The sequence below is a fragment of the Tamandua tetradactyla genome, chromosome 18, assembly GCF_023851605.1.
Source record: "Tamandua tetradactyla isolate mTamTet1 chromosome 18, mTamTet1.pri, whole genome shotgun sequence".
In the NCBI taxonomy this organism is placed as follows: Eukaryota; Metazoa; Chordata; class Mammalia; order Pilosa; family Myrmecophagidae; genus Tamandua; species Tamandua tetradactyla.
In genome coordinates this window covers 76,323,312-76,345,831 of record NC_135344.1, presented here as the reverse complement: position 1 = coordinate 76,345,831, position 22,520 = coordinate 76,323,312, and the positions used below count along the sequence as shown (strand labels likewise).

Sequence of the window (22,520 nt, the reverse complement as noted above, 5' to 3'; positions counted from 1 at the left end):
ATAACCTCTCGACTCTGTTTGGAATCTCTCAGCCATTGACACTTTGTCTCATTTCACTCTTCCCCCTTTTGGTCGAGAAGGTTTTCTCAATCCCTTGATGCTGAGTCTCAGCTCATTCTAGGGTTTTTCTCAATCCCTTGATGCTGAGTCTCAGTTCATTCCAGGATCTCTGTCCCACGTTGGCAGGAAGGTCCACACCCCTGGGAGTCATGTCCCACTCAGAGAGGGGGAGGATGGTGAGACTGTTCGTCATGTTGGCTGGAGAGAGAGGCCACATCTGAGCAACAAAAGAGGTTCTCTTGGGGGTGACTCTTAGGCCTAAATTTTAAGTAGACTTGACCTATCCTTTGTGGGGTTAAGTTTCAAATGAATAAACCCCAAGACTGGGGGTCAGCCTGTAGCTTTGGTTGTCCACACTGCTTGTGAGAATATCAAGAATTCGACTTGGGAAAGTTGAATTTCTCCCCACTTTCACCAATCCCCAAAGGGGGCTTGCAAATACTTTTCCACTCACTGATCAGATCACTCTGGGATTCATCAGGGCATCATTCTGGACAAAATAACAAAATCTCATGTCTTACCTGAGATTCCAAGTACTTATGACGTTTAATCAAACTATCTACATAAATTATATTAGGAAATGCTCTAGTCAAAATATGAATTTTGTAACAAATAAACATTTTTTACTTTAGTCTCACACAGAAGGTGACATTTTAAAATATTATCATCTATTTTCAGCACCCTGCAATAATGACATTCCTTTATTCTTCCTCATGCAAAAACATTTTTTAAAATTTGCACATTAATTTCACTATTGTTATACACTCTAGGCATTCCTAGATTATACCATCTCAATCTTTGACATCTATCTTTCTTTCTGATTTCATTTATGTCCCCAGCCCTCCTCCCTCATTCTCACATGCAGCTTCATTCAGTGTTTTAACATAATTGTATTACACTTAGGAGGTATTGTGTTGTCCATTTCTGAGTTTTTGTATCCAGTCCTGTTGCATAGTCTGTATCCCTTCAGCTCCAATTACCCAATATCTTACCCTATTTCTATCTCCTGATGATCTCTGTTACTAACGACATATTCCAAGTTTATTCACTTGGAATATGTCAGTTCATATCAGTGAGACCATACAGTATTTGTCCTTTAGTTTTTGGCTAGTTTCACTCAGCATAATGTTCTCTAGTTCCATCCATGTTGTTACATACTTCATAAGTTTATTCTGTCTTACAGCTGCATAATATTCCATCATATGTATATACCACAGTTTGTTTAGCCATTCATCTGTTGATGGACATTTTGGCTGTTTCCATCTCTTTACAATTGTAAATAATGCTGCTATAAACATTGGTGTGCAAGAGTCCATTTGTGTCTTTGCCCTTAAGTCCTCTGAATAGATACCTAGCAGTGGTATTGTTGGGTCATATGGCAATTCTACATTCAGCTTTTTGAGGAACCACCAAACTGCATTCCACAGTGGTTGCACTATTTGACATTCCCACCAACAGTGGATAAGTGTGCCTCTTTCTCCACATCCTCTCCAGCACTTGTCATTTTCTGTTTTGTTGATAATGGCCATTCTGGTGGGTGTGAGATGATATCTCATTGTGGTTTTGATTTGCATTTCTCTAATGGCCAGGGACGTTGAACATCTCTTCATGTGCCTTTTGGCCATTTGTATTTCCTCTTCTGAGAGGTGTCTGTCTTTTTTCCATTTTGTAATTGGGTTTGCTGTCTTTTTGTTGTTGAGTTGAACAATCTCTTTATAAATTCTGGATACTAGACCTTTATCTGATATGTCATTCCCAAATATTGTCTCCTATTGTGTAGGCTGTCTTTTTACTTTCTTGATGAAGTTCTTTCATGCATAAAAGTATTTAATTTTGAGGAGCTCCCATTTCTTTGTTTCTTTCTTCAGTGCTCTTGCTTTAGGTTTAAGGTCTATAAAACTGCCTCCAATTGTAAGTTTCATAAGATATCTCCCTACATTTTCCTCTAACTGTTTTATGGTCTTAGACGTAATGTTTAGATCTTTGATCCATTTTGAGTTAACTTTTGTATAGGGTGTGAGATACGGGTCCTCTTTCATTCTTTTGCATATGGATATCCAGTTCTCTAGGCACCATTTATTGAAGAGACTGTTCTGTCCCAGGTGAGTTGGCTCAATTGCCTTATCAAAGATCAAATGTCCGTAGATGAGAGGGTCTATATCTGAGCACTCTATTCGATTCCATTGGTCAATATATCTATCTTTATGCCAGTACCATGCTGTTTTGACCACTGTGGCTTCATAATATGCCTTAAAGTCAGGCAGCGTGAGACCTCCAGCTTTGTTTTTTTTTTTCCTCAAGATACTTTTAGCAATTCGGGGCACCCTGCCCTTCCAGATAAATTTGATTATTGTTTTTTCTATTTCTGAAAAGTAAGTTGTTGGGATTTTGATTGGTATTATGTTGAATCTGTAAATCAATTTAGGTAAAATTGACATCTTAACTATATTTAGTCTTCCAATCCATGAACACGGTATGCCCTTCCATCTATTTAGGTCTTCTGTGATTTTTTAACAGTTTCTTGTAGTTTTCTTTGTATAGGTCTTTTGTCGCATTAGTTAAATTTATTCCTAAGTATTTTATTCTTTTAGTTGCAATTGTAAATGGAATTTGTTTCTTGATTTCCCCTTCAGATTGTTCATTACTAGTGTATGGAAACACTACAGATTGTTGAATGTTGATCTTGTAACCTGCCACTTTGCTGTATTCGTTTATTAGCTCTGGTAGTTTTGTTGTGGATTTTTCTGGGTTTTTGACATATAGTATCATATCATCTGCAAACAGTGATAGTTTTACTTCTTCCTTTCCAACTTTGATGCTTTGTATTTCTTTTTCTCGTCTAATTGCTCTGGCGAGAACTTCCAGCACAATGTTGAATAACAGTGGTGATAGTAGACATCCTTGTCTTGTTCCTGATCTTAGGGGGAAAGTTTTCAGTTTTTCCCCATTGAGGATGATATTAGCTGTGGGTTTTTCATATATTCCCTTTATCACTTTAAGGAAGTTCCCTTGTATTCCTATCCTTTGAAGTGTTTTCAACAGGAAAGGATATTGAATTTTGTCAGATGCCTTCTCTGCATCAATTGAGATGATCATGTGATTTTTCTGCTTTGATTTGTTGATATGGTGTATTACATTAATTGATTTTCTTATGTTGAACCATCCTTGCATACCTGGGATGAATCCTACTTGGTCATGATGTATAATTCTTTTAATGTGTTGCTGGATTCAATTTGCTAGAATTTCATTGAGGATTTTTGCATCTATATTCATTAGAGAGACTGGTCTGTAGTTTTTTTGTTTTGTTTTGTTTTGTTTCTTTGTAATATCTTTGCCTGGTTTTGGTATTAGGGTGATGTTGGCTTCATAGAATGAATTAGGTAGATTTCCCTCCACTTCAATTTTTTTGAAGAGTTTGAACAGGGTTGGTACTAATTCTTTCTGGAATGTTTGGTAGAATTCACATGTGAAGCTGTCTGGTACTGGACTTTTCTTTTGGGGAAGCTTTTGAATGACTGATTCAATTTCTTTACTTGTGATTGGTTTGTTGAGGTCGTCTATTTCTTCTTGAGTCAAAGTTGGTTGTTCATGCCTTCCTAGGAAGTTGTCCATTTCATCTACATTGTTGTATTTATTAGCATAATGTTGTTCATAGTATCCTGTTATTACCTCTTTTATTTCTGTGGGGTCAGTGGTTATGTCTCCTCTTCCATTTCTGATCTTATTTATTTGCATCCTTTCTCTTCTTCTTTTTGTCAGTCTTGCTAAGGGACCATCAATCTTATTGATTTTCTCATAGAACCAACTTCTGGTTTTATTGATTTTCTCAATTGTTTTCATGTTCTCAATTTCATTTATTTCTGCTCTAATCTTTGTTATTTCTTTCCTTTTGCTTGCTTTGGGGTTAGTTTGCTGTTCTTTCTCCAGTTCTTCCAAGTGGACAGTTAATTCCTCGATTTTTGCCCTTTCTTCTTTTTTGATATAGGCATTTAGGGCAATAAATTTCCCTCTTAGCACTGCCTTTGCTGCATCCCATAAGTTTTGATATGTTGTGTTTTCATTTTCATTTGCCTCGAGATATTTACTGATTTCTCCTGTAATTTCTTCCTTGACCCACTGGTTGTTTAAGAGTGTGTTGTTGAGCCTCCACATATTTGTGAATTTTCTGGCACTCTGCCTATTATTGATTTCCAACTTCATTTCTTTATGATCTTAGAAAGTGTTGTGTATGATTTCAGTCTTTTTAAATTTGTTGAGACTTGCTTTGTGACCCAGCATATGGTCTATCTTTGAGAATGATCCATGAGCACTTGAGAAAAATGTGTATCCTGCTGTTGTGGGGTGTAATGTCCTATAAATGTCTGTTAAGTCTAGCTGATTTATTGTAATGTTCAAATTCTCTGTTTCTTTATTGATTCTCTGTCTAGATGTACTGTCCATTGATGAGAGTGGGGAATTGAAGTCTCCAACTACTATGGTAGATGAGTCTATTTCCATTTTCAGTGTTTGCAGTGTTTGCCTCACATATTTTGGGGCATTCTGGTTCGGTGCATAAATATTTATGATTGTTATGTCTTCATGTTGAATTGTTCCTTTTATTAGTACATAGTATCCTTCTTTGTCTCTTTTAACTGTTTTACATTTGAAGTCTAATTTGTTGGATATTAGTATAGCTACTCTTGCTCTTTTCTGGTTGTAATTTGCATGAAATATCTTTTTCTAAAGTTTCACTTTCAACCTATGTTTATCTTTGGGTCTAAGACGTGTTTCCTGTAGACAGCATATAGAAGGATCCTGTTTTTTAATCCATTCTGCCAGTCTATGTGTTTTGATTGGGGAGTTCAATCCATTAACATTTAGTGTTATTACTGTATGGGTAGTACTTTCTTCTACCATTTTGCCTTTTGTATTTTATATGTCATATCTAATTTTCCTTCTTTCTACACTCTTCTCCACCCCTCTCTCTTCTGTCTTTTCGTATCTCTCTCTAGTGCTTCCTTTAGTATTCCTTGCAGAGCTGATCTCTTGGTCACAAATTCTCTCAGTGATTTTTTTGTCTGAAGATGTTTTAATTTCTCCCTCATTTTTGAAGGACAATTTTGCTGGGTATAGAATTCTTGGTTGGCAATTTTTCTCTTTTAGTAATTTAAATATATCATCCCACTGTCTTCTTGCCTCCATGGTTTCTGCTGAGAAATCTACACATAGTCTTACTGGATTTCCCTTGTATGTGATGGATTGCTTTTCTCTTGCTGCTTTCAAGATCCTCTCTTTGTCTTTGACCTCTGACATTCTGACTAGTAAGTGTTTGGAGAACGTCTGCACTTCTTGGATCTGTAATTTTAGGTCTTTCATAAGAGTTGGGAAATATTTAGTGATAATTTCTTCCATTAGTTTTTCTCCTCTTTTTCCCTTCTCTTTTTCCGGGATACCCACAACACGTATGTTTGTGTACTTCATATTATCTTTCAATTCCCTGAGTCCGTGCTCATATTTTTCCATTTTTTTCCCTATAGTTTCTGTTTCTTTTTGGATTTCAGATGTTCCATCCTCCAGTTCACTAATCCTAACCTCTGTCTCTTGAAATCTACCATAGTAGGTTTCCATTGTTTTTTTATCTCTTCTACTGTACCTTTCATTCCCATAAGTTCTGTGATTTGTTTTTTCAAACTTTCCATTTCTTCTTTTTGTTCATTTCTTGCCTTCTTCATATCCTCCCTCAATTCATTGATTCGGTTTTTGATGAGGTTTTCCATGTCTGTTCGTATATTATGAATTAATTGTTTCAGCTCCTGTATCTCATTTGAACTATTGGTTTGTACCTTTGACTGGGCCATATCTTCAATTTTCCTGGTGTGATTTGTTATTTTTTGCTGGTGTCTAGACATTTAATTACCTTAATTAGTTTATTCTGGAGATCGCTTTCACTTATCTTACGTAGGGTTTTCTTGCTAGATGAGTTTGTTGTCTATCTGTTTTTTAACCTTCAATTCAGATTTTTCTGGACCTCTAGCTTAGGTTTTGTTTAATAGAGGAAAATTTTTCAGTTCTTGTTTTCTTGTTTCTTACCCTGCTTGTAAGGTGCCTTTTCCCTCCCCATCCTTAGGAGGGTCTACATAGGTAATATAGAGTCCAGCCAGGTTTTCCCAGACTAAACTGGCCTCCTATCAGGGGAAAGGAGTCACCTGCATCAGTTTTCCCTGAGGGTGCGACCCAACAGGTTAAAAGACTTTCCTGTGAAGTCTCTGCGCTCTGTTTTTCTTAACTTGCCCAGTTTGTGGCGCAAAGATGTTGTGGCACCTTTAAGTTTGGAAGGCTCACCCTGCTGGGGGCGTGGTGGAGACAGAGGAGAGGTTGTAGGCTGCTCTTAATGGCTTCAAATTGCCAAGCCCTGGGTTCTGAATTCCTTGAGAGAGGGATTCCACCTGAGTTGGGTTTCACCCCTCCTCTGGGGAAGGCACAGGCAGGAGACAGCCCTGAAAGCAGTCCAATTCTGCCTGTACCTGGGGCAGTTGCAGCCTGAGTAGTCCCGCCGTTGATCCAGATGCAGCCAAGCCTCCATAGAGACAGCCACAAAAACCTCCGTTTCATCCCCTTTCCTCTTTTTTGGTTAGTCCAATAAGCGACCTCAGCCTTGTCCCGGTCCGCCTGATTGGGAGTCTATTTTTAGTAGTCAGAATTTGTTAATTAATGCCACAATTGGTGTTTGGTTGGACTCAGTACCTGCTACTGTTAGAGTGTCTTTCCTTTCCCTCTGGGAAGCCGCCTGTGGGGGAGGGGTACTGGGCGCTGGCCACCGCGACCTGGGGAACTCATGGTTCTTGGGAGACTTGCAGTCAGTCCAGCTGGTCCTGACTGGGGTATGCTGTGTATCTGGTCACTACCATGGCTCCAGGAGCTGTTCTGTACTGTTTCTGGTTATTTAGTAGTTGTTCTGGAGGACGAACTAAAATGCGCACCTTGCCAAGCTGCCATCTTGGCCTCTCCTCCTATTCATTGATCTTTTTACCATGTCTAGAATCTTGCCTTTTCCAGAAAGTCATGTAGTTCACATCATACAGTATATGGCCCTTTCAGACTGGCTTTTTTCTCTTAGCAATTTGTATTTGGTACTCCTCCATGCATTTTCACTTTCACTGTTATTGAGAGCTCTGTTAGGTTCAAATTCTTGCACATGATGTCAGTTCCTCTGGGAAGAAATTCTCCTTTAGCAGTAGCTTGCCGTTTTCCTGGCTCTCCTAGGCAAAATATCTTAGCCAGGTCTCTGGAGCTGGGGAATTGGGGACCATGGCAAGCTTCCCTCCCAGTGACATAGTGCTTTAGGAGCTGAGTGCTTTGTGGAGGGGAGAGGGCATGATGTCTGGTCCATTTCCCAGTAGTCAGTAGAGAAGATGCTCAGGGCCACACCTGTGAGGTGAGTACACAGCTCAAAGCTGTTCCTAACACGGTGCCTCTCCTGGAATGGAACCACTGCCTCAAGAGCTATAGAAAGAACCAATGGGACCCTGTTATTCTCAGTATACCACCCCCATAGTAGATCCTCCATTCCGTGTGTGGGAACTGGGTGGAACCTCACTGGCCAGGAGTTTAGCTTCCAAAAACCGGCAGCTGGGGCAGGGTGAGACCCACTGGTCCTGTGCCTCCCTGGAAGAAAGCCCTCCAACTTGAAGCTGACTAAGCTTCATCTTGTTGGAATACTCATTCCCCAAGGATAGTACTTTCTCTTACTTCCCTCTTGTGGGAGGCTGTTTTCTCCTCCAGTGTCTCTGGACTTAGGTGGTTTGGGTAATATTCTCTCTCATATCTAAAACTTCCAATTACTTTTTTTTTTTTTTTTTTTTAACATATGCAGGCACCGGAAATTGAACCTGGGTCTCCAGCATGGCAGGCGTAAACTGCCTGATGAGCCACTGTGACCTGCCCCCAATTACTCTTTATATTCGAACAAAAAGCCTTTCGCCTTTGAAGCTCATGCTATCTAGTTTTATCATTAACTGCTTCTCACTGTCGAGTACCCTTGTCTTTAGTGATTTCATTGCCAGATGAAATGATAGCTTTGTGTGGTTGATATCCACTCTCCTTCAGCATTCTGCTCACCCAGCCTTACCTTTGTCCTCATAACAACCTGCAATTGTTTCAGCTCTGAAATCATGGGCTCTCCTTCCTCCCTTCTTATGATTCTTGCCTTTTGTGCACTTTCCCTCACTCCTACCTGACCTAGCTTTCCAGTTCCCTTGACTCCTCCATTTTCTTCCAATTTATCAGCCCTTTCTGGATTTACTTCCTTTCCTATATGGACTTGATTCAGTTACTATCCTAGAAGTTGAGATCCATATGCCTCATCTAGACTGTTATACTAGTCTTCTAGCTAGTCACCCTAAATACTGTAAATCTCCTCTATCCAGTTCATTTTCCATATTGTTGATGAAGGATTTCTGTAGGTCATAGCTCTAACCTAAGGAGTCTATCTCCAGGCCAAAATCTTGTGTATGATCCTTGAGGCCAAAATCTCACCTGGGGCAGTGAGAAGGCTCTGCCTGCCTGGCCTCCCAGAGATGCTGCACGCCTTACACCAGACTTGATGCACAGCCAGGGACTACCTTCTCTAGAGGAAGCTGCAGTCAAGGACTTCCACCCCAGGGCCGAACATGCTCACAGGCATATTTGCACCCCGAGCGCAGGCTCTCCTTCATTCAGAGGCCTCCATATTTGGGGGAACTTTTCTGCATTCTAGTCCTCACACCTCTCTCCTCCAGGCCACTCCCAGTCCACGAAGAATCAGGACACATTTGTTTGGGTCTCCTCAACAGAGAGATTATTCCCCCAGTTTGTTCTGTATCCATCCGTCCCATGTCTGGTGCTGTTTCATGCTGAAAATGAAACACTGGAGAGCTGGTACCTCCTTTTGCCTGTGTTATAGCAGTAAATGAGTAAAGGCTTGATTGTTCCTTTCAGTTTAGCTAATTGTCCTAATTGGCCACCCTGAACCTTAACAGCTCAACATAACCATGTACTTCCCTGATTGATAGGGTACTGTGTCACAAATAGAGTGAAATTAAAACTCCATTGTATGGTGTTCAAGGCCACTCTTTGCATCTCAGTGGCCTACCTTCCTTTTCTTATCTTCCGACACTACCTTGCTTGCATTTTACACTGTCCAGTCAAAACTGCATAGTTTCTGAACTGATGTATACAGTTTCTGAATACATCATGCTCCTACGTGCCTGTGATCTTTGCACATTCTGTGCTTTCTGCCTGAACTTTACTTCTTCCTTCACCTACTTGTTGAACTATTTGTCTAACAAAACTCTGCTCACATTTTACCTCCTTTTTGAAGTATTAATGAACTCTCTCCACCCCTAGCAGTTTTATTCCCTCCACTGACTCTAGATCTTATACCATCCTTCTGTTTTGCATTTCTTACACCATCTGGTAGAGATTTGCTTGCATCTTTATAATCCTGCCTCCTCCACTGGACTAGGTGCTTCTTGAAATGAATGCTGTTTTAAGTCATCTTCATATTAATAACTATTGATGAAGCATGTTTGTTCTAGTTTGCTAGCTGCCGGAATGCAATATACCAGAAACGGGAATGGCTTTTAAAAGGGGAATTTAATCAGATGCTAGTGTACAGATCCAAGGCCAAGAAAATGTCCCAGTTAAAACAGATCTATAGAAATGTCCAATCTAAGGCATCCAGGGAAAGATAACCTTGGTTCAAGAAGGCCAATGAAAGTTCAGGGTTTCTTTCTCAAGTGAGAAGGCATATGGTGAACACAGTCAGAGTTTCTCTCTCATCTGGACAGGCATATGGTGAACACAGCATCAACTGCTAGCTTCTTCTCCTGGCTTGCTATTTCATGAAGCTCTCCGGGAGATATTTTCCTTCTTCATCTCCAAAGGTCGCTGGCTGATGGACTCTGCTTCTCGTGGCTATGTCATTCTGCTCTGCTCTCTCTGAATTGCCTCCATTCTCCAAAATGTTTCCTCTTTTATAGGACTTCAGAAACTTAATCCAGTTTAATAACCACTCTTGATTAAATCACATCTCCGGGGAGATGATCTAATTACAGTTTCAAGCATGCAGTATTGAATAGGGATTATTCTGTCTTTATGAAATGGGATTAGGATTGAAACATGGCTTTTCTAGGGTACATACATCCTTTGAGAGCAGTACAATGTGGCACAGAGGAAGCACTCTAGAAATGTGAGTTGAATTGAACCTAAATAATTTATATGCAAGAGGGAAGTCTTCCTAGAAGTTGAAGTATTTTCTCCTAGTTGAAAGGTAGAAGTCAGTTTTGAAAGGATCTCTGGCTATTGGAAGCATTTTGGCTATAATATTTCTAGTAAATATGATAACTTTAATGGGAGTGTAGATGAGATCTTTGAGAGCTTTTGCAATTCCTTAAATATACCCACAAAAAGTCATTTAACAATAAGTCTCGATAAGTCATGCTGTAAAGTATGTGGAAATCTTGACATTTAAGAACATTCTGTACCATTAATTACAAATTTTATGCCAGTTAAGTTGTCTGTCAACACTGAGGTTTAATAGTAAGTGTTACATGTTAGCTCATGTATATATTTTGGTGGTTTTAACTTTTTTTCAAGGGTTTGTGATATCACACTAGTAATAAGATAACTGTGTGTTGATTTGATGTTTTAATAATGTTCTCAAAACACTCTATACATTTTTAAATCAGATGATCTTGAAAGAAGTTTCCATGTAAGATGTGGACTAGGTAGTATCAAGACTCAGTTCATCATCAAGAAAGGCAAGTAAACAGCCAGGAACTGTCAGAAACAACTATTGAGGGGTGAAAGGTTCAGAGACCATAAAATCTCTCCAGCATCTGGGGAAGAGCAGGAGGAAAAGACTGATAAACTGCAGTGAAGGTCTTTGAGTAAAGCTCTCCATGTGGGGGGGGCTGATACCCATCTCCTACTCCTGCAGCAAGCCGCCTTGGGAGCCACTCCCTGGCTGGGTATAGAAGCCCTCTTTTCTTCTACCTGAAGGAGGGACACAGCTGAGCACTGATCATGACTACTGATTAGTGAATACAGAATTCTGGTTCCTGGCTCTCAGGGCAGTTACAGTTTCAACCAGCAGGACAGAAAGCAGCCGACAGCCCCTGTTTCAGCCCTGCCACTGGTATGGGATGATGTGTGGAAATTTGAAGTCATAGTGCCTTTTTAGGGCTGTGGGGAACAGTTTGCTGAAGGGTGGCTCTTCCCCCAAGAAAAGGGAGAAGAGTGTGGCCCAGCAGTTTGCAGCTTTTGATAAGTGAATTCAGATCTCAGGGTCTGGGATCTGAGCTCCAGTTTCACCCCATCTGGGCCAAAATCCACTGACAGCCTCTGTTCAACCACACTCCCCAAGGGGCAGAGACAGTGGATACTTAAAAACATAGCACCACCATAGAATTGCGGGAAACAGTTTGCTGATGAATGCCATCTGTTGGACAGGCAAAGAGAACACAGATTTGGGGAGCCATCAAGGAAACGACTGTCATCCTCTTGGGTCTCCTCCCCAAAGCACTTTGGAACTGATCTGTGCCCACTTTGTGGATCCCTCACCCTGTTTTGACCAGGAAATACTGACTTAGAAAGTCCTCTCCAGGGTAATCTTCTTCCTAGAATTTGTCCTCCAACAAAAGCAGATAGAGACAACAAAAGTAGTGTGAAAAACATAAAGATGCAAATAAAAAACAAATTGAGCAGCTCAACATTCACAGAGAAGGAACAAGGCAAAGGAAGCTTTCCGGGGGATGAAACAATTGCACAGATGGTGTTTTCTCAAAAATTGTACCATATATTTAGGGCAAGAATCAGATGAGTAAGAGCTCAAAAAAAATGATCAAACAAAAGCTATTCTAAAGATATAAAATAAGCTTAGCCAAGCATCAAAGAAATGCCTTAGCATAAGCCAATCAATAAGGAAAGCTTAAGCAAGAGAAACTGACCTCCAGAGTAAACTCATCAAAATAATCAGCAAGAAATTACAAGAAACGGGAAGATATGGCCCAGTCGAAGGAATAAACTGAAATTTTGGAGGAAATACAGAATTTGAACCAATGAATCAAAGATGTGCAGACAGTTCAAGGAGATGAAAGAACATATTAAGAAGACATTGTGTGAGCACCCAGAAAAATTTGAAAACATAAAAAGAAATATAACGGAAATGATGGGAGTGAAAGACAAAGTTGGAGACATTAAAAATGCACTAGAGGTATACAGCAGCAGATTTGAACAGGCATGAGAAAGAATCAGTAAACTAGAGAGCAGGGAAGTTGAAATCATGCAGATGGAAGAACAGATAGAGAAAAGAATAGGAAAAATTGAGCAGGGTCTCAGGGGTTAGAATGACAGCACAAAGTGCACAAACACACATGTTATGAGTGTCCCAGAAGGAGAAAAGAAAGGAAGAGGGGTAGAAAGGGTATTTGAGGAAATAATGATAAAAAATTTCCCAACTGTTATGAAGGATTAAATATATGTGTTCAAAAAGAGCAACATGCTCCAAATAAAATAAATCCTAACAGACCTACTCCCAGACACATACTAATCAGAATGTCAAATGCCAGAGATAAGGAGAGAATTAGGAAAGCAGCAAGAGAAAAGAGATTTGTCATATACAAGAAAACTGCAGTAAGATTAAATTCTGATTTTTTATCTCAAACTATGGAGTGAGAAACCAGTGGTATAATATATTTAAGGGATTGAAACAGAAAAACCACCTGCAAAGCATTCTTTATCTGGCAAAATTGTTCTTAAAAATGAGGGAGAGACTTTGGGCTAGTCTCTGTGGATCTGCTCATGGCTGCATGCCAGTAGTGCTCCCAGCATGTCATGCTGGCTCTACACTCCTGGTACAAAGTGAAAATCACTGTTTCTTCTCTGAAGGGTGAACATTTATAGAATTGATTTCATGGATCTGGTAACATAGCAAAAGATGCTGGTCTATTTGAAGCCATTGGAGAGCTAAAGGTCTTTATAGACCAGAATCATAGTCCTGGAAAAGGTGTGGGATTAGTAGCTTTTCATCCTTCTACAGTAAATACCCTTGGAAAGCAACTCTTGCCAAGAACCTTTTAACAGTCCAATGTCAATATTGCACAACTGGAAACAACAGAAAAGGAGAGAAGAAGGGCAGGGGTATGTGACATTTTTCAATGAAGGTTTGTGAGAACGTTCAGAGGAAAGGAACCACTTCATACAACGAAGTGGCAGACAAATTTGTTGTAGAGTTCAGTTCTACTGATAACCACACTTTACCAAATGAGTCAGTTTATGACCAGAAGAATAAAAAATGACGAGGCTATGATGCCTTAAATGTTTTAATGGCCATGAACATTATCTCCAAGGAGAAGAAGGAAATCAAATGGATTGGTCTGCCTACTAACTCGGCTCAGGAATGTCAGAATTTAGACGTAGAGAGACAGAGAAAACTTGAAAGAATAAAACAGAAACAGTCTCAACTTCAAGAACTTATTCTACAGAAAACTGCCTTCAAGAATTTGGTGCAAATAAACTGCCAAGCAGAGCAGCAAGCCAGCCAGCTACCTCCCTCCAACTCTGTCATCCACCTGTTCTTCATTATTGTGAACAACAGCAAGAAGACAGTGATCTACTACAGTATTTCTAATGACAGATTTGAGTATCTGTTTAATTTTGACAACACGTTTGAAATTCACAATGACATAGAAGTATTAAAGTGAGTGGGAATGGTTTGTGGACTAGAATCAGGGAGCTGTTTGGATAAAGACCTTAAAATAGCAATGTTTGCTACCTAAAGCCCTGGAACTTTATGTGACTGAAATGGCTCAGGATCAATCAGTGGTGTATTTGTCACATCATCAGATTCAACTTCAAATGGCACAAGGCTTTCTGCCAGTGACTTGACCAATGGTGTAAATGGGGCATTGGCTATGAGTTCCAGCGGGTCTCTGTACAGTGGCTCCAGGTTGGAGAAGCCCCTGTCTTATGTTGGGGAAGACGATGATGATGATGGCTTTAATGAAAATGATGATGAAGACTGATTTTCTTGGCTTGTAGAATCCCCCTCCCCCTTCAAATTCAGCTTCAGGAAAAAATTGTTAGGGAAGAGAAACTTTTTATCTTTTTTTGCTTGAGCAGGCACTAGGAACCGAACCTGGGTCTCTGGCAGGGCAGGTGAGAACTCTGCCAGTGAGCCAACGTGGTCTGCCCGAACTTTTTTTTAACATGGGTTTTTTTTTCTTTTTGGCTTACTCCCCAAAAGTTATTGGTAAGCTGTTGAATTTAGATGTGCACCTACGATAAGCAGGCAAGGATGAGTTTTCATGGGATGTGTGTTTTTTGTTTTTTTTTGGCATGGGCAGGCACGGGGAATCGAACACGAGTCTCCAGCATGGCAGATGAGAAATCTGCCACTGAGCCACCATCGCACTGCCCTTTCATAGGATTTTTAAAAATGTGGTGTGGAAGAGAGTGCCAAGATGGCAGCTTAGCAAGGTGTGGGATTTAGTTCGTCCTCCAGAACAGCTACTAAATAGCCAGAAACAGTAGAGAACAATGACTGGGGCCACGTCAGTGACCGGACACGCAATGTACCCCAGTCTGGTTCAGCTGTACCGGTTGTGAGCCCCCCTAGAACCGTGACTGCTCCAAGCTGTGGCAGCCGGCACCCTCTCCTGCACAGGCTGCTTCCCAGAGGGGAAAGGAAAGGGATTTTATTAGCAGCGGGGGCTGAGTGCAACTAAGCTCCAATTGTGGAATTAAGTCACAAATTCTGACTACTAAAAATAGGCCGCCAGCTCAGCTGAACCTCATCAAAGTGGACATTGCTGATTTTTGCCCTGGCACCGAGGGGGCAGGGCTGACAGAAAAAGAAAAAAAGAAACAGAGGTTTTTTGGATCAGATAGCACATAATACTTGAAAAGGTCTGGGCCCTGAAGGAAAGGAGGGGGAACATAGGCTCTGAAGGTACACAAAGCAGCATACCAACTTATGCTCTTGATTGGCAAACCCGAGGAATGGGGGTCCTGCTCTGAGAAGGATATTTCTCTTTCTTTTTTGTGGCTGTGTTTCTACAAAAGCTTGGCTGTCTTTGGATACAGAGGCAAGGCTTCTCAGGCTGCAACTGCCCCAGGTATAGGCAGAAACAAGCTTGTTTGAGAGCTTGTCTGGAGCCTGTGCCTTCCCCAGGAGAGAAGTGTTGCCCAGCTCGGGTGTATGCCCTCCCTCAAGGAATTCAGACCCCAGGGTTTGGAAAATTGAAGGGATTAAAGCCAGCCTACACCCTCTCCTCTGTCTCCATCCTGCCGCTAGCAGGGAGAGTCTGTTGAAGTTAAAGGTACCATATCACCTTATGCTGGTGGGACCCACAGGCAGAAAAGCACCACATAATGGGCAGGATGGGAAAAACACAGAGCCAGAGACTTCATAGGAAAGTCTTTCAACCTGCAGGATCTCACCCTGAGGGAAAACTGATGCAGGTAACTCTTTTTCCTGACAGGAGGCCAGTTTGGTCTGGGAAAATCTGGCTTGGGTCTATAATACCTAAGTAGACCCTCCTAAGGATGGGGGGCGGAGGGAAGGCACCATACAGGCAGGACAAGAAATGAGAAAACAAGAACTGAAAAATTCTGATCTGTTAAACAAAACCTAAGCTAGTGGTTGAGAATAAGCTGAACTGAATGTCAAAGGACAGACATACAACAAAGTCACCGAGCAAGAAAATCCTAGGTAAAAGAAGTGAAAATCCCCAGAATAAACTAATTAAGGTAATTAAATGCCTAGACTCCAGCAAAAAATAACAAATCATGCTAGAAAAGTGAAGATATGGCCCAGTCAAAGGAGCAAACCAACAATTCAAATGAGATACAGGAGTTGAAACAATTAATTCAGAATGTCCAAACAGGCATGGAAAACGTCATCAACAATCAAATCAATGAATTGAGGGAGGATATAAAGAAGGCAAGGAATGAACAAAAAGAAGAAATTGAAAGTCTGAAAAAAAATCACAGAACTTATGGGAAAGAAAGGCACAGTAGAAGAGATGAAAAAACAAGGACACCTACAAATTTCAAGAGGCAGAAGATAGGATTAGTGAACTGGAGGATGGAACACCTGAAATCTACAAGCAAAAGAAAATATAGGAAAAAGAATGGAAAAATATGAGCAGGGACTCATGAAGTGCACGAATATATGTGTTGTGAGTGTCCCAGAAGGATAGCAAAGGGAAAAGGAGGAGAAAAACTATTGGAGGAAATTAGCACTGAAAATTTCCCAACTCTTATGAAAGACTTAAAATTACAGATCCAAGAATTGCAGCATACAACAAACAGAATAGATCCAAGTAGATGTACTCCAAGACACTTACTAATCAGAATGTCAGAGGTCAAAGAGAAAGAGAGAATCTTGAAAACATCAAGAGGAAAGCAATCCATCACATTCAGGAGAAGCCCAATAAGACTATGCAAAGATTTCTCAGCAGAAACCATGGAGGTGAGAAGACAGTGGGATGATGTATTTAAATTACTAAAAGAGAAAAACTACCAACCAAGAATTCTATATCCAGCAAAATTGTCCTTCAAAAATGAGGGGGAAATAGAAACATTTTCAGACAAAAAAATCACTGAGAGAATTTGTGACCAAGAGACCAGTTCTGCAAGAAATACTAAAGGGAGCACTAGAGGCAGATACAAAAAGACAGGAGAGAGAGGTGTGGAGAAGAGTGTAGAAATGAAGAGTATCCATAAAGGTAAAAAGAAGAAAAATTAGATATGACATATAAAATCCAAAAGGCAAAATTGTGGAAGAAAGTACTACCTGTACAATAATAAAACCAAATGTTAATCGATTAAACTCCCCAATCAAAAGATATAGACTGGCACAACAGATTAACAAACAGGACCCATCTAAAAGCTGTCTAGAGGAAACACATCTTAGACCCAAGGATAAACATAGGTTGAAAGTGAAAGGTTGGGGAAAGGTATTCCATGCAAATAACAATCAGAAAAGAGCAGGAGTAGCTATACTAATATCCAACAAATTGGACTTCAAATGTAAAATATTTAAAAAAGACAAAGAAGGACACTATGTATTAATAAAAGGAACAATTCAACAAGAAGACATAACAGTCATAAATATTTATGCACCAAGCCAGAATGCGCCAAAATACATGAGGCAAACACTGAAAAGAGAAATAGACACATCTACCATAATAGTTGGAGACTTCGATTCCCCACTCTCATCAATGGACAGAACATCTAGACAGAGGATCAATAAAGAAACAGAGAATTTGGATATTACAATAAATGAGCCAGATTTAACAGACACTTATAGAAGATTATACCCCACAATAGCAAGACACACCTTTTTGTCAAGTGCTCATGGATCATTCTCAAGGATAGACCATATGCTGGGTCACAGGCAAGTCTCATTAAATTAAAGAAGATTGAAATCATACAAAACACTTTCTCAGAACATAAAGGAATGAAGTTGGAAATCAATAATAGGCAGAGTGCCATAAAATTCACAAATATATGGAGGCTCAACAACACACTCTTAAACAACCAGTGGGTCAAGGAAGACCTTAAAAGAGAAATCAGTAAATATCTTGAGGCAAATGAAAATGAAAACACAGTATATCAAAATTTATGGGATGCAGCAAAGACAGGGCTAAGAAGGAAATTTATTGCCCTAAATGCCTATATCAAAAAAGAAGAAAGCGAAAATCGAGGAATTAACTGTCCACTTGGAAAAACTAGAGAAAGAACAGCAGACCAACCCCAAAGCAAGCAAAACAAAAGAAATAACAATGATCAGAGCAGAATTAAATTAAATTGAGAACATGAAACAATCAAGAAAATGAACAAAACCAGAAACTGGTTCTGTGAGAAAATAAGCAAGATAGATGGACCCTTAGCAAGGTTGACAAAAAGAGAGCATGCAAATCAATAAAATAAAAAATGGAAGAGGAGACATAACCACTGACCCTGCAGAAATAAAGGAAGTAATGAGAGGATACTGTGAACAACTTTATGCTAATAAACTCGACAATGTAGATGAAATGGACAACTTTCTAGAAAGGCATGAACAACCAACTTTGACGTGAGAAGAAATAGATGACTTCAGCAAACCAATCACAAGTAAAGAAATTGAACCAGTCATTAAGAAGCTCCCCAAAAAGAAAACTCCAGGACCAGATGGCTTTACATGTGAATTTTACTGAACATTCCAGAAAAAATTAGTACCAATCCTGCTCAAACTCTTCAAAACAATTGAAGAGGAGGGAAAACTACCGAACTCATTCTACAAAGCCAACATCACCCTCATGCAAAAGCCAGACAAAGATATTACAAAAAAGAAAACTACAGACCAATCTCTGTAATGAATATAGGCGCAAAAATCCTCAACAAAATTCTAGCAAATCGAATCCAACAACACGTTAAAAGAATTGTCCATCGTGACCAAGTAGGATTCATCCCAGCTATACAAGGGTGGTTCAACGTAAGAAAATCAATTAATGTCATACACCATATCAACAAATCAAAGCAAAAAAAGCACATGATCATCTCGATTGATGCAGAAAAGGCATTTGACAAAATTCAACATCCTTTCCTGTTGAAAGCACTTCACAGGATAGGAATAGAAGGGAACTTCCTGAAGATGATAAAGGGAATATGTGAAAAACCCACAGCTAACATCATCTTCACTGTGGAAAAACTGAAAGCTTTACCCCTAAGATCAGGAACAAGACAAGGATGTCCACTATCACCACTGTCATTCAACATTGTGTTGGAAGTTCTCGCCAGAGCAATTAGACAAGAAAAAGAAATACAAGGCATCAAAATTGGAAAGGAAGAAGTAAAATTCTCACTATTTACAGATGAGATACTATATGTCAAAAACCCCAGAAACTCCACAGCAAAACTACTAGAGCTAATAAATGAGTACAGCAAAGTGACAGGTTACAAGATCAACACTCAAAAATGTGCAGTGTTTCTATACACTAGTAATGAACAACCTGAGGGGGAAATCAAGAAAAAAATCCAATTTACAATTACAACCAAAAGAATAAAATATTTAGGAATAAATTTAACTAAAGAGACAAAACACCTATACAAAGGAAACTACAAGAAATTGTTGAAAGAAATCACAGAAGACCTAAATGAATGGAAGGGCATACTGTGTTCATGGATTGGAAGACTAAATATAGTTAAGATGTCAATCCTACTTAAATTGATTTACAGGTTCAATACAATACCAATTAAAATCCCAAAAACTTACTTTGCAGAAATAGCAAAACCAATAAGCAAATTTATCTGGAAGGACAGGGTGCCCCAAATAGCTAAAAATATCCTGAGAAAGAAAAATGAAGTCGAAGGTCTCACGCTCCCTGACTTTAAGGCGTATTGTAAAGCTACAGTGTTCAAAACAGCATGGTACTGACATAAAGATAGATATAGTGACCAGAAGAATCAAATACAGTGTTCATATATAGGCCCTCTCATGTATGGACATTTGATCTTTGATAAGGCAGTCAAACCAACTCACCTGGGACAGAACAGTCTCTAATAAATGGTGCCTAGAGAACTGGATATCCACATGCGAAAGAATGAAAGAGGATCCATATCTTGCACCCTACACAAAAATCAACTCAAAATGAAACAAAGACCTGAACATTAGATCTAAGACCATAAAACTGTTAGAAGAAAATGTACACAAATATCTTATAAATCTTATAATAGGACGTGGTTTCCTAGAGCTTACTCCCAAAGCACAACCATTGAAGAAAGAAAGAAAGAAATGGGAATTCCTCAAAATTAAACATTTTAGTGCATCAAAGAACTTTGTCAAGAAAGTAAAAAGACAGCCTACACAATGGGAGACTATATGTGGAAACGATATATCAGATAAAGGTCTAGTATCCACAGTATATAAAGAGATTGTTCGACTCAACAAAGAAAGACAGACAACCCAGTTACAAAATGGGCAAAAGGCTTGAACAGGCATTTCTCAGAAGAGGAAATACAAATGGCTAAAAAACACATGAAAAGATGCTCAACTTCCCTGGCTATTAGGGAAATGCAAATCAAAACCACAATAAGATATTATCTCACACCCACCAGAATGGCCATTATCAATAAAACAGAAAACAGCAGGTGCTGGAGAGGTTGTGGAGAAGATGCACACTCATCCACTGTTGGTAGGAGTGTCAAATGGTGCAACAACTGTGGAAGGCAGTTTGGCGGGTCCTCAGGAAGCTTAGTATAGAATTGCCATATGATCCAGCAATACCATTGCTAGGTGTCTACTCAGAGGACATGAGGGCAAGGACACAAACAGACATTTGCATGCCAATGTTTATAGCAGCATCCTTTACAATTGCAAAGAGATGGAAATGGCCAAAATGTCCATCAAAAGACTAGTGACTAAATAAGCTGTGGTATATACATATGATGGAATATTATACAGCTGTAAGACAGAATAAAGTTATGAAGTATGTAACAACATGGATGGACCTTAAGGACATTATGCTGAGTGAGATTAGCCAGAAACAAAAGGACAAATACTGTATGGTCTCATTGATATAAACTGACATTAGTGAATAAACTTGGAGAATTTCATTGGTAACAAAAACCATCAGGAGATAGAAATAGGGTAAGATATTGGGTAATTGGAGCTGAAGGGATACAGATCGTGCAACAGGACTGAATATAAAAACTCAGAAATGGATAGTACAATACTACCTAACTGTAATGCAATAATGTTAGAACACTGAATGAAGCTGAATGTGAGGGGGGCACAAATGCAATCAGAAAGAAAGATGGAAAAGACTGAGATAGTATAATCTAGGAATGCCTAGAGTGTATAATGATAGTGAATAAATGTACAAATTTAAAAATGCTTTTGCATGAGTACTAACAAAGGAATGTCATTCATTACTGCAGGGTGTTGAAAATAGATGGTAATTATTTAAAAAGTTTAACTTACGTGTGATACTAAAGCAAAAAATATTTGCACAAAATTTATATTTTAACCAGTGCAGTTCCTAATATAACTTATGTGGACAGCTTAATTGAACACTGTTAGTACATGGAACTGTTAGTACATGGGCATAGGATTTTTTGGTTTCTCTAGAGTAATGCCCCAGTAAACCCCAGAGTGATTTGAACAGCGAGTAAAAAAGTATTTGTAAAGTCCCCTTGGGGTAATGGCGAGAAAGGGGGAAAATTCAACTCCCCAAGTGGAGAATTCTTGATATTCTCACAAGCAGTGGGGACAACCAAAGCAATGGGCTGAGTCCCCAGTCTTGGGGTTTGTTCATATGAAACTTAACCCCACAAGGGATAGGTTAAGCCTACTTAGAATTAGGCCTAAGATTCACCCCCAAGAGAACCTCTTTTGTGGCTCAGATGTGGCCTCTCTCTCCAGCCAACACAACAAGGAAACTCACCGCCCTCTCCCTGTCTATGTGAGACATGACTCCCAGGGGTGTGGACCTTCCTGGCAATGTGGGACAGTAATCCCAGAATGAGCTTAGACTCAACATTAAGGAATTGAGAAAACCCCTAGAATGAGCTGAGACTTAGCATCAAGTGATTGGAAAAACCTTTTCAACTAAAAGGGGGAAGAGCGAAATGAGACAAAATTAAGTGTCAATGGCTGAGAGATTCCAAACAGAGTCAAGAGGTTATCCTGGAGGTTATTCTTACACATTAAATAGATATCACAGTGTTAGTCAAGATGTAATGGAGAGGCTGGAGGGAACTACCTGAAAATGTTGAGCTGTGTTCCAGTAGCCATGTTTCTTAAGGATGATTAAATAATGATATAGCTTTCACAGTGTGACTGTGTGATTGTGAAAACTTGTGTCTGATGCTCCTTATATCTACCTTATCAACAGACGAGTAGAACATATGGAATAAAAATGAATAATAGGGGGAACAAATGTTAAAATAAATTTAGTAGATTGAAATGCTAGTGATCAATGAAAGGGAGGGGTAAGGGGTATGGTATGTATGAATTTTTTTCTGTTTTCTTTCTATTTCTTTTTCTGAATTGATGCAAACATTCTAAGAAATGATCATGAGGATGAACATGCAACTATGTGATAATATTGTGAATTACTGATTATATATGTAGAACGGAATGATCGTATGTTAAGAATGTTTGTGTTTGTTATATATATATTTTTTAATTTCTATAAACCCTAAAATGGGTGCACTTTATTATAGTAAAGTATTCCTTAATGTCGGTGATTTTTCTAAAGCACTCTCTTTCAGCTGAGAAGGCATAGGTGAAATGCTCTAAGAAAATGAATCAGATGACTCAAAAAGTGGTTCAAATGGTGACAAAGACAGAAATCAGAGAATCATGTATAGAGTTTCAACACAGTGACCGAAAATGTAAGGGTGGGAAAAGTCAATATTCACATTTTGTTCATACATTGTTTTATGTAGTATTG

General features: G+C 39.4%; 1 protein-coding gene and 1 pseudogene across 17 annotated transcripts in view; both read left to right on the top strand.

Annotated features, from left to right (window-relative positions):
- The window catches only part of SPIRE1 (spire type actin nucleation factor 1), a 362,107-nt gene that overhangs the window by 179,828 nt on the left and 159,759 nt on the right, over positions 1–22,520 (top strand). The window lies entirely within an intron of this gene.
- On the top strand, positions 7,917–22,048 carry LOC143662363 (transcription factor Dp-1 pseudogene; annotated as a pseudogene).